Below are 11,542 nucleotides of genomic sequence, written 5' to 3'. Positions count from 1 at the left end.
GACAAATTAATTAAAATTATCGATTAATTTTAAATATTATCGGTACGCAAGTAATCGATAAGTCGATTATTGTTAAAATATGGAATGTTATCAATTAAAATATACCCCGGTTTTCAGTTTCACACATTAAAAAATAAAAGTATCGGTTAATTTTAAAAGTTATCGATACATAATTAATCGATAATTATTGAAATATTGAATATTATCTATTAAAATGTATCTTTTTTCTAGTTTCAGGCATTAAAAAATAAAATGGTCGATTAATTTAAAATATTATCGATGTATAATTAATCGAATATTGAGTGTTATTTATTGAAATAAACCTCTTTTCTAGTTTCACGCATTTTTTGCGTGACCTTTCTCTTGTACAACGCTGTTTTCTAAGCGAAAGAAACCTGCTTTTATTGATTAAGTTTAAAATCGGTTTTAAATTGCTATTAAACTCTTAAATATATAGTTTTTTTTACTCATCTTAAAAATCAATTAAAATCATCAATTCATCAAAATTTATTGGCACACATTTTTATCGGTAAGTATTGTTATTCATTCAAAATAGTTTTTTTATGGTTTTACGTGTTCTTTTGCATGAACCCTCATTGTTGCAGACCGTTTTATAAACGAAAAAAATATACTTAATTTTGTTGACTAAGCCCAACATCGGTCTTTAATCGCTAATAAAGGTAAAAATATGTTCTTTGTATTTAATTATAGGCAAATTATAATAATTTATCGATTATTTTCATACTTATCGATACATCGAAATTTCCAATTATATTAATAGATAGTCATTCAAACAAGCTTTCTGCTTACTTTCACATTTTTTGTATGGGTATTTAAGGTTTATTAACCGAAAGAAACTTAATTTTGTTGATTGAGATTGACAACGGTCGTAAGCATTACTAATATAGTTTTTTTAACTTATCGACAAATTATAAAAATCATTTCAATAAATTATTGACATTTTTTACTTGTCGTCATATTATTAAAATTTATCAATTATTTAAATATATTATCGATAATTAATTTATCGAAATTATCTTTTATAGTTTTACAAATTTTTTACAAGCCCCCTCCCCGCAACTGCCCTGTTTTCTAAACAAAAGAAACTTATTGTGGTTGATTAAGCTTAACAACGGTCTTAACTTAACTTGAACAGTTACTACAGAGTGCATATACTAGCTTACTTGCTCTCATGGTACTAATTAGCAACTTGGCAACATAGAAAATGCAAATAACAAAGCTTTTAGCTTTTTATCGATAATGACTATACACATATCTACATACATATCTAGACAAATACAAATATGTCTAAATAACTACATACAGTTACTCACAAAAATGAGTATACACAGGAGTTCGTAAAAGAAATACACAATTATGGAAAATTTAGTGGATGTATTTGAATTTTTTTGATGCATATTGGAAATTAAAATCTTAATAACTATAATTCTACATAAAATAACTTTTTTCTTTAAAGTTAACCAAATTCTTAAACAAAAAAACTAAATGTACTGATAAAATTGGGTCACAAAAATTAAGTATACATTTGCATTTTATATGTGGCATCTCTGGATATCTTTTTACAGTTATGTGATCATGTTGACATTTAAAATACGTTTTAAAGTTTTTGTCGTGTATTATCGTTAGATACGCAATTTATTGTATTTTGTGCATTATTTTCGCCATGGCTGGTACTAGAAAGGAGACAACTATGGAAATAAGGGAATTAGTGATTAAATTGTACTGTGAAGGTAAATCGCACAGACAAATTGGTGAAATTATTGGTAGACCTCATTGCACAGTCCAAAAAAAATTATAAATAAATGGAGATATGAAGGAACATTGCGAAATTCCGGTGGGAGAGGTAGAAAAAAAATTTTGACTGAGGTTGATGAGCGTAATATTTTACGTAAAAGTGGAATTAAACCCAAAGATAAGTATTCCTCACTTAACGGTTGTGGTGCCAAAAACCATAAATAAACAAATATGAACTGAAAAAATGTTTCGTGTTTTTCGCAAAAATAATTTACTGTATATAATACAACAGCACGTAAAAAGCCATTTATCTCTAGTGCAAATAGGAAAAAAACGTCTTGATTTCGCGAAAGATCACGTTGGTAAGCCTTCCAAGTTTCTGGGAAAGTGTAATGTTCACTGACGAAACAAAGATTAACATTTGGGGATCTGATGGACGACAAATTGTGTGGAGAAAGCCAAACACGGAGCTAAAAAAGTAAAAATTTAGTTGGGGACAGTGAAACATGGCGGTGGTTCAGTTATGCTTGTGGGGGTCTATGGGAGCTAGTGGAGTGGGCACCATTCAATTTTATTGAATGCAACATGGACCAAGGAGATTTATTTGAATATACTGAAGTCAAATTTACGTCCAAGCATGGAGAAAATAAAGCTTCCGTCAGTGTTTTGGTTCCAGCAAGACAACGATCCAAAGCACACAGCGATGATAGTTAAAGAATGGTTGCTTTATAATGCTCCAAAACAGCTTAAAACTCCCCCACAATCACTGATATGAACCCATAGAACACTTATGGGGAGATCTGAAATCTGAGCTGATAAAATCCAGTCCCCGTACCAAAGAAGAACTATTATCATGATATGGGGCAAAATGTCACCTAATTTTACAAAAAAAAATGGTAGACTCGATTTCTCGGCGGATGCAAGGATGGTAATAGATGCAGCAGGTGAACCCACAGCCTATTATAAATGAAAAGAAAAAGTTAAGTGTATAAAATTGTTATTTTCCATGGCGTGTATACTAAATTTTGTAATCTGAATTTATCTCTAATTTTAGTTTTTTGTTTAAGTTTTTGCTTAAGTTTAAATAAATGAATTAATTTATGTTCAAATATAGTCTATAAGAGTTTAAACTTCAAATGTGCATCAAAAAAATTCAAATATGTCCTCTAAATTTTCCATAGTTTGCGTATTTCTTTTACGAACTCCTGTATGTACTCATTTTTGTGACTAACTGTATGTAGTTTATCAACACGGATCCATATGTTTGATCTGTTAGTAAGTAATATAATCTTAGCAAAATGGTTGAAATAAGAGAGCAGTTTGCTAAGTCAGTGTCAAATATGTCATGACAGAAATTTCGGCATTTTAATTTAGAGCAAACGAAATTCTACAGATAGTTATTATAGATCTTGAAAATCTATGAATGAATGAATTGAAAATCCACGTCCAAGTTTCCAATTATGCTAACCACTTTTTATTTGAGCTTTTTGGCATTATTTGCAATGCAATTATACGAGTATCGACCATTCAGTAAACCATAATGGGCCGCCGATTATAATCACAATCTTTTCAGGTATTATTGTACTCTGAACCTTTGCTTGGAGAATCTAGTTTTAAATCACACTTTCAGAGTACATAAAGCCTTCCTCTTTCTTTAAAAAAGATTTTTTTCTGAAATGATTGACTCTATATAAAAAGAGACCTGTTTAAGATCTAGATTAGTAGATATCTCTATTATCAAACCGCGCACCTTTTCATCTGAGAAAGCGTCATCTATCATCGCAATTACCTGCAAGTATGGCATGCCACCCATCACCGACCTCGCGCAATATTAATTCACTTGCTGTTTACTTTATTTTATTCACTCTTATCACATCTCAATAATTTAAAAAAATATTTGTACTTTCCTGTAATAAACAGAATAACATATTTTTATTCCATATAATATTTTGTTTTTACTCCAAAAATAACCCAAAGCCCTAGGGGACCACATATTGTTGTTATTAGCAAATTTATTGAAATTGTTTGTCAATATTTGTACTGGCATGGGGTTATCATGCGCCACCTTAATAAATGTTCATACATACATATGTATATATGTATTTTCATAACTGTATCTGGCTATTGACATATAAAGTTGCCACTTAGCGTGCAGCGATTTGATAAGCTTGAGAGCATCTCATAAATAATGACAAAGCACTGACAAATTTTCACACGCTTCAATCAGTCACGTGTTGGCGAAATCACGCGACAAGTTTTGAATAATTTATTTGTAGCTTCTGTTAAAATAGCAACTGGAGTTGTGCATTTTCTGGACAAGTTAGTGGAAGGTGTTGAATACCGAGATAGACTTCCTTAATGTACCAAATTTTGGAGTCTTGGGTTCACTTCGAGCTTCATGGAACATGATAGGAACACTAACTGGTAATTAACTGACACACACCATTAGGATGGGGCTGACAGAACGGACAGAACGAAAAGACTGCAGGAAATGTCTAGAGCAAAGTACCAGGGAAGCAATGGAGCACATCTTGTGCATTTGCCACGCAAGAATACGCTGTACGCATCTGGGGTCTCTAAGTTCAAGGCAATAATTGAACGCTCTTAAATTAAATGCTTCAAACATATTAGATAACAACTTGAGCTTGAGCATTTAGTGTATTGATTATAATGATGATTTTAGTGCACTTAATAATAGACGCTGCTGAGGTTATTGACATGAGAGCTTATTTATAATGTCAGTAATAAATATATCACGATATAAGTTTCAGAAATATGAATAAATGTTAAATATAGTGATTATACAAATAGTTATAGGTATAAAACGTTTAGCTACAAAGTCTCATTCTGCAAATAATAAAAAAAAAACATTAACTACGGCTGCACTGAAGCTATAATACCCTTCACAAATACAGAAAATCCATACAAGTACCTGATTTTGATTGTTCAGTTTGTATGACAGGTACACACTTTAGTGAACCGATGTGAACAATTTCTACGGAAATGGCACCATTATTTAAGACATAAACTAATACTAACTAATTTAGTGCAAATATCATGTCAAATGTAAAAGTTTTACTTACTAATACTTAATTCCGTTCGTTCAGTTTGTATGGCAGGTACTCACTTTAGTAAACCGATCTGAACAATTTCTTCGAAAATTGCACCATTAGCTCAGACAACAAACAATAATTCCTTATGGGCAATTTCGTGGCAAACTTAATATAACCTGTTCAGGGTATAAAAATATCGTTACACGGCAATATGTTATTAATATGATTTGAAAAATTAGTATCTCTAAGCTTTAACGTTTTATTTCCACTTAACGTAAGTAATCAATAACTATTTTTAGTGTCTACTGTAATGGTGTTATTATTATTTCTTAATGGTGATAATTGCAAAATGGCAAAGTTCAGCAGTTTTTGCAAACCGTTCATAAGAAAATATACAAACTTTATGCACACAGTGTAGGTTTTTAATAAATGCTTATGATTATTATATCATACATATGTGGGGTGTATGCTGTTAATGTTCGATAAATATTTACATATCACAGTGCCCGTATTTGAGATCAATAGTTCAAAAGTAGCATGAGGGTTGCATGTGGTTATGTTAGATAATGACCGATTGCTCATTTCGTGTCTGTTTCACCAGACGTTTCACCAAGTGACGTTGTACTTTGATTACTTATATGAGAACGAGGCATATGTGTACTTGTAAATACATATGTACATACATCTACTATATTACATTGTAGACTGCCGTGATTGATTGTGTGATTAGATAAAGGTTTTTGACAAAATTTGTTTTTGTGACGTCAAATGTGAATACTCTGTGAGCGCAACACTAACCGAAACATTAATTTAAAAGCCCCATTTCTTTTAATTGACTCATAAATTGTCTTATATACGTTTTATGTAATGAAAAATACACCTACTATATTAGCTTTTCTAATATGATTTCACTGAAACAGCTGATGATGTCAATATGTCGATCTCGTAATACAAATAACTGAAGTACTGACATTTGTTTGTTTTTAATGGAGCACTTTTGAAGCCATTTCAGGCAACACCTAAATTTAGTCAATTAGTGTTTTTTGCACTGACGTATGTATAAGTTTTCATTTACTGATTGACTAAATTAATGAAAGGGTTTTTATAAAAACCTCCACTTGGAACTTGGACGAAGGAAAAAACCGAAATTTGGATTTTTGGCTGATATTTTTAGAAAAAAAATGAAATTTCAGTGAAAATTTAAAATTTTTTTTAAGTTATAATTTATCTTTCGCCCAAGTCTTTAAGAATTGTATCTTAACGACCTGTGTAAAATTTCATGAAGATCGGTTGAGTAGTTCTCGAGAAATCTTTCCAACCGATCCACGAGCGCTCAAGTTCTCAAGGCTGTATCTCCGAAACTATTGCTCGGATCAACTTGAAAGTTTAGGGTAATATTCTAGAGGTATTGTAAAAGGCCAACACAGGTCTAAGAGTCATGCAGCCGAAGAAAAGTCACACTAATTCCATTAATCTCTCAAGCAACCGAGATTTTCTAAGAGCTCTACGATAGCACGAAAAATAAGAAATAATCAGAGGGCATAGTGGACCATGGACCATCACAATCTATCCTCTCAATATACGAATACTTTTAGGGAAACTGTTTACATAATTTATAAGTTTGCCTACATAAAGGCATTCCTTGTGGTTATTGCAGGGGTGATGTTCTTCAGGTTATATTATTTATTATTTGCTATCTGTGACAACCAAAATCGCAACTATTTTATAGGAAACTGAATTATTTTTCGCATCATAAGTTGTCATCATCAGTATTTAAAGGCTGTTATGTACCGTTAACACTGAGTAAATGCAGCAAAGCAGACGTCAAAATATGGGTTAAACTCAAGGCATAATGATATGTATATTAGCCAGACATTCAACCCACATATGTTGGTATATATTTATACCTTCGCGAGATGTTTAATTTTATATACTGTTAAATATTTATTTATGATGTTGAATGAAAAACCGTTAACGCCATCGAATATTGAACTTGTGCACGTAAATTATGTTTAAAACGCCTCATTGACTGTCACGGCCCACCGGGCAAACCAGTCAAAGCCACAAACCCGGCCGTCTGACTGAGCGGCAGACAAACTGACTGACCGACCGACTGTGCGGCCTGACGTCAAAGTTTAAAACGAACGCGAAGACATCACGCTTCGTTTGCGCTTTGCTGAACTGTGTGGAATTGAGCGATACTGAGCGGTGCTGAGCTGAGTTTAAGGCAAACACTAACGCGATTCGTTTGACGCATGGCCTGCCTGTTGTTGGCATACAAAATGAAAATAACTAAATAATAACGAACAAAAATACGTTTTAAGAAAATAAAAACATATTTATTTATATATGTACACAAATATCTATGTGCGCATTACTTTATGCTGTGTGTGCTAAAGGAAGAAATAATTTTTCACCGAATTTTTTATCTGACGCAATAGCACTGGTGTAGAAATAGTTTAATATGTGTTCGAGTTCATCTTTTCTACGGTCCATCTATACTTGAAAAATTGAATCGTTTAGTCGCTTGTGAAACCCTGACCTAATAATTTAATAACATATCGCGTGGATGTCTAGCCTTAGGAAAGGCAAACATAAACATAAAACAAATTGAAACTGAAATTGAACTCATTATCAACAGTTAAAAAAATTACATTTCCGACAACTTCCGACCACAATTGTGGTAGTCAAAGCAGGCTATAAGCAGGAGCTTATTTACTTCAATCGCAATCTCTGAGTGCGAATGGATTGTTACAGGTATACTTTTTCATAACAGAAATCCATTCGTAGGTTCTCATAAAATTTGATATTTGATTCGACAAAAAGTATACCTCGAGGTATATCTTTAAGGGGTTAAATGGGTTAACGGGTTTCCAAAAATCGATTTTTTTATATTTTTATTAAATTCTACAACACCTCTAGAATATTGTCCGAAAATTTCAAGTTGTTCGGAGTAATAGTTTCGTAGATACAGCCTTGAGAACTTGTGCGCTCGAGGCTAGCTAGGCTTAGTGCGTTGTCTTTAAACACGTTTTTCTCGAAACTGTGTTTTTGAAATCGGTTGGCAAGATTTATCGAGAACTACTCAACCGATCTGCATGAAATTGTATACAGGTCTTTGAGATACAATTCTTAAAGATTTGAACGAAGAATTTTTTTTTTCGATTACAACTATTTGAACAAAATGTTGCGAAATTTTCACTGAAATTTAAATTTTTTTGTAAAAATGTCAGCCAAAAAATCCAATTTACAGTTCTTTTTCCTGCGTTCAAATTCTAAGTTGGGATTTTAACTAAAACACGTATTTTTCACTTTAGATGTTCATGTAAGGAGTTATCCTGCCAACTCGTGCGCATCTTTTTTTCCGAGGGGCCACCGGAAATGGCGTCGTTAAGTCGAGTTTAAAATATTTTTTTTTCCAAAATTTTAGAATTTCTTTGTTAATAGTATATGTTTGTAACAATAAAAAATTCTAATAAAATATTTAATTTTTATATGAGAAAAAATTGTTGAAACAAGGTTGTATTTACCCGAGGAAACTTATACAACCTCTTAAGATATTTACTTTTGCGAGCTTTACTCAAATTTTGTGTGGTTTTTTCTTAGGGTTTCTTTCAAAAGCAGGGCTATATAAACCCGTTTCGCTCCGAACTGCTGTTGGCTTGCTTTTGAAAGCTATTTTTTGTAGTCAATACTCGCTGAAATTCCACTCTTTTGATATTTTTTAGTATAGAGTGATCCATTTCGAGGTTACTTAATTTTTTTTTAACAAAAAAACAGGAAGACTTCAAATATATCCAATTCTTAGGATACAATCTCACAATCCATCTACAAGTAGTTCAGTTACTATATCGAATTTACTGTGGTCGGTTCAAAGACCAAGCAAATTCAAAAAATATTTCAATACAAGCGATTCGACGCGTACTTAGCCCTCCCTTACTTCTTTCACAAATATTTGTATTTATGATGCTTTGGAAAATAATATGTGCCTGCATGCACACTTGTCACTACAAGGTCTAAAAGCCCAACATACGTTATACATATGTATGTATATTTGTGTATGCACACATTAGCTATGAAAACTTTGCTCGCTTAAACAAAAACAACAGCAAAATTCATCAGCACAGAGGACAAAATAAATGTTAGCTTAAGTAAACATATCAGTACGACAGCCAGAGCAGCATTTTCGTCAACGCCAGCGGATTAGTTTTCACCCACACACACGAACACACATACACATACACACAGCGAAAGTGAAAGAGGTGCACAAACAACAGCTATTGGATGTTTACCGCTAGCGAGACGTAACGCACTCGCTTGACATTGTCACCGCTGAGCTGGTGGTTTCTGCTGGATAATTGATTTGGCTGCCTGCGCCGTCGACTTGGTCGACTTTAATTGGTCGAAGTGTGCTCTTTTGGGCGTGTTCGTTGTGCGGCATGGCGTGCAGACTGCGATGGCTCTTGCAGGCCTTGTTTATTTTCGTTATTCATATTTTTACTTGTTTGCTTTAGTTTCTCATACGCAGGCGGCTGCTGCTTCTTTGGCGCTGCTTTCGTAACAAGCTGGCAGCGTAATCATTTCCTTCGGTACTTTTTTCCGCCATCTCAGCAATTAATTTTTTTCAGCCGTTTTGGTTTTATTCACGGCGTGTCTCCGCATGTGAGAACTCTGAATTTTTTTATTGCGTCGTACGAATGCTGTCGCGCGACTTTAAACAGCCGATGTATTTATGATATGCTAATTGTAAGCACTATAATTACCCGTAGACCATTTAATGAGCGTTTTAATGCATTACGGAGCTAGACTTTATGGTCACAATACAGTGAGAGAAATCGGTGGGAATTTTATAAATTAAGATTCTAGTAAGAAATCAGAAATGATTCTTTTGAAGGCATGTGTAAGACCTTCGGCAGGTATTGAGCTACAAATCTAAATGAAAAATCATACAAAATGTGTAAGATCCCGAAGCTTTATCCTACAAATTTTAAATCTTTTCAAGTCGCGAGAAACCACAGAATTTATTTTCTGCTTTGAAACGCTCGGCATCAGAAACCGTTTATCCAAAAGCGCGGAATTGTGTATCTGGACATTAAAGTTCTTCCTTACACAGACGTTTATCGCCCTAAATTTGGTATCTTTTTAAGGTTAGTTGGCTATTTGGCTTTTTGGTATTGGGTCAACTTAGTACTAGACATACATACATATAAAATATATGATATTAGCACTAGTTAGATCCTTACTTTGTGGTATAACATCAATAAAGCCAACCCTCCTAAGTTGCAAGTTACGAAATGCCAAGATAATACGTAGATCGTGCCTATCTTATCAAGCAATCAAACTAAAGGCCCTGTTCCATTTTTTAGAGATAGTTAAAACAGCGTGGAAATTGCTAGAACCTTCTGCCTGCTCATGAAATTTACACATCTACTGGACATGTGCAGGAAATCCGTCTCTTGCAGAGCTCAATTTGGCGATATTTTTGGGGGGGTTTTGGAAAGTTATGACGACGATCCATAAACTGACGATCAACACGTCAATAAAATAATGAAACTAGTGCTTGAGAATCGATAGAGATCTTATTGGCATTGTTGTAATATCGAAAGATCAGTGAAACCCATTTTGAATGTTCATTTGGGCCTAAGAAAAGCGAAATCACGTCTGGATGCAAAACCACTAAATTTTTTCGAAAAACATTGTCGAGTTAACGTCTGTAAAACAATGCTTTCTGGCAACCAGGATGTCGTGAAACATATTATTACTGGCGATGAGTCTTGGATCTATGATTACAACCAAAAACTACCGATCAATCGGCCAAATAGCATGGCAATGGTGAGGTAAAGCCGAAAAAAAAACGTTAAAGTAGGTCAAAAATCAAGGTTATCTTGACAGTATTCTTCGATTATTGAGATATGGTGCACCTTGAACTCTTTCCAACCGGCTGGTCGCATTGCCAAAAAGGAATAGTATTTGAGTGTTATGTATCACTGGCGAGAAAAGAGGCTGGAATCCGTCGCATACTATGTGTTGTTGTGTGATCGTGAATAACTTCGGTGTCCAGAATATATTTGAAAAGTAAATGCAGCTGAAAATAACGATTTTGTGGTAAAGTTGGGTTAGGTAGAGCATAAGCCTGGCTCAATATGGATATTTCACGAATAATCTTCAGCCTGTGTCGGTGTTTGCGGCATGCTGAAGCAATGTCCGAACTTGTAGCTTGATAAGAACTTTTTGTTTAGGGATTGCCTTGAAGTATTGTTTTTCAGTGTAACTAACTGAATTATACGAAACTAGTAATATTGGACTCGGTACTGTTGTACTAATCAAGCATTGCTTTGAAACGTGATTGTTTGCGTTTAAGTGTAACTAACTGCGTTATACGTTACTAAAGTACCATATACTATACTATACATACTTATTTTGGTTATATTGGACTCCATTTAGATCTTCTTTCTAACCTAGCTATACTTAGTCGGTTTACAAGTTGCAATTTGAGTATTGTTGAGCATCCCTGCCTTCATAGAGACAAATGTTTAAGAAAAAAATCGGTTTTTTCCAGATTTTAGCTGTTGAGCTTTTGGCCGTGACCCGAAACCGGTTTTAGAATCTTAGTAACACTTGTTCATAAAGCTATAAATATATATGTATACATGATAAAAAGTTCGCGCTAGTATTTGTGAGTCAAGGGATTCCCCATTATTCTTCGCTCCACTACCGTCCTTTATGAAAAAAAA

The sequence above is a fragment of the Bactrocera dorsalis genome, chromosome 2, assembly GCF_023373825.1.
Source record: "Bactrocera dorsalis isolate Fly_Bdor chromosome 2, ASM2337382v1, whole genome shotgun sequence".
NCBI classification, from domain to species: domain Eukaryota; kingdom Metazoa; phylum Arthropoda; class Insecta; order Diptera; family Tephritidae; genus Bactrocera; species Bactrocera dorsalis.
Note: the sequence above shows the minus strand (reverse complement) of the source record.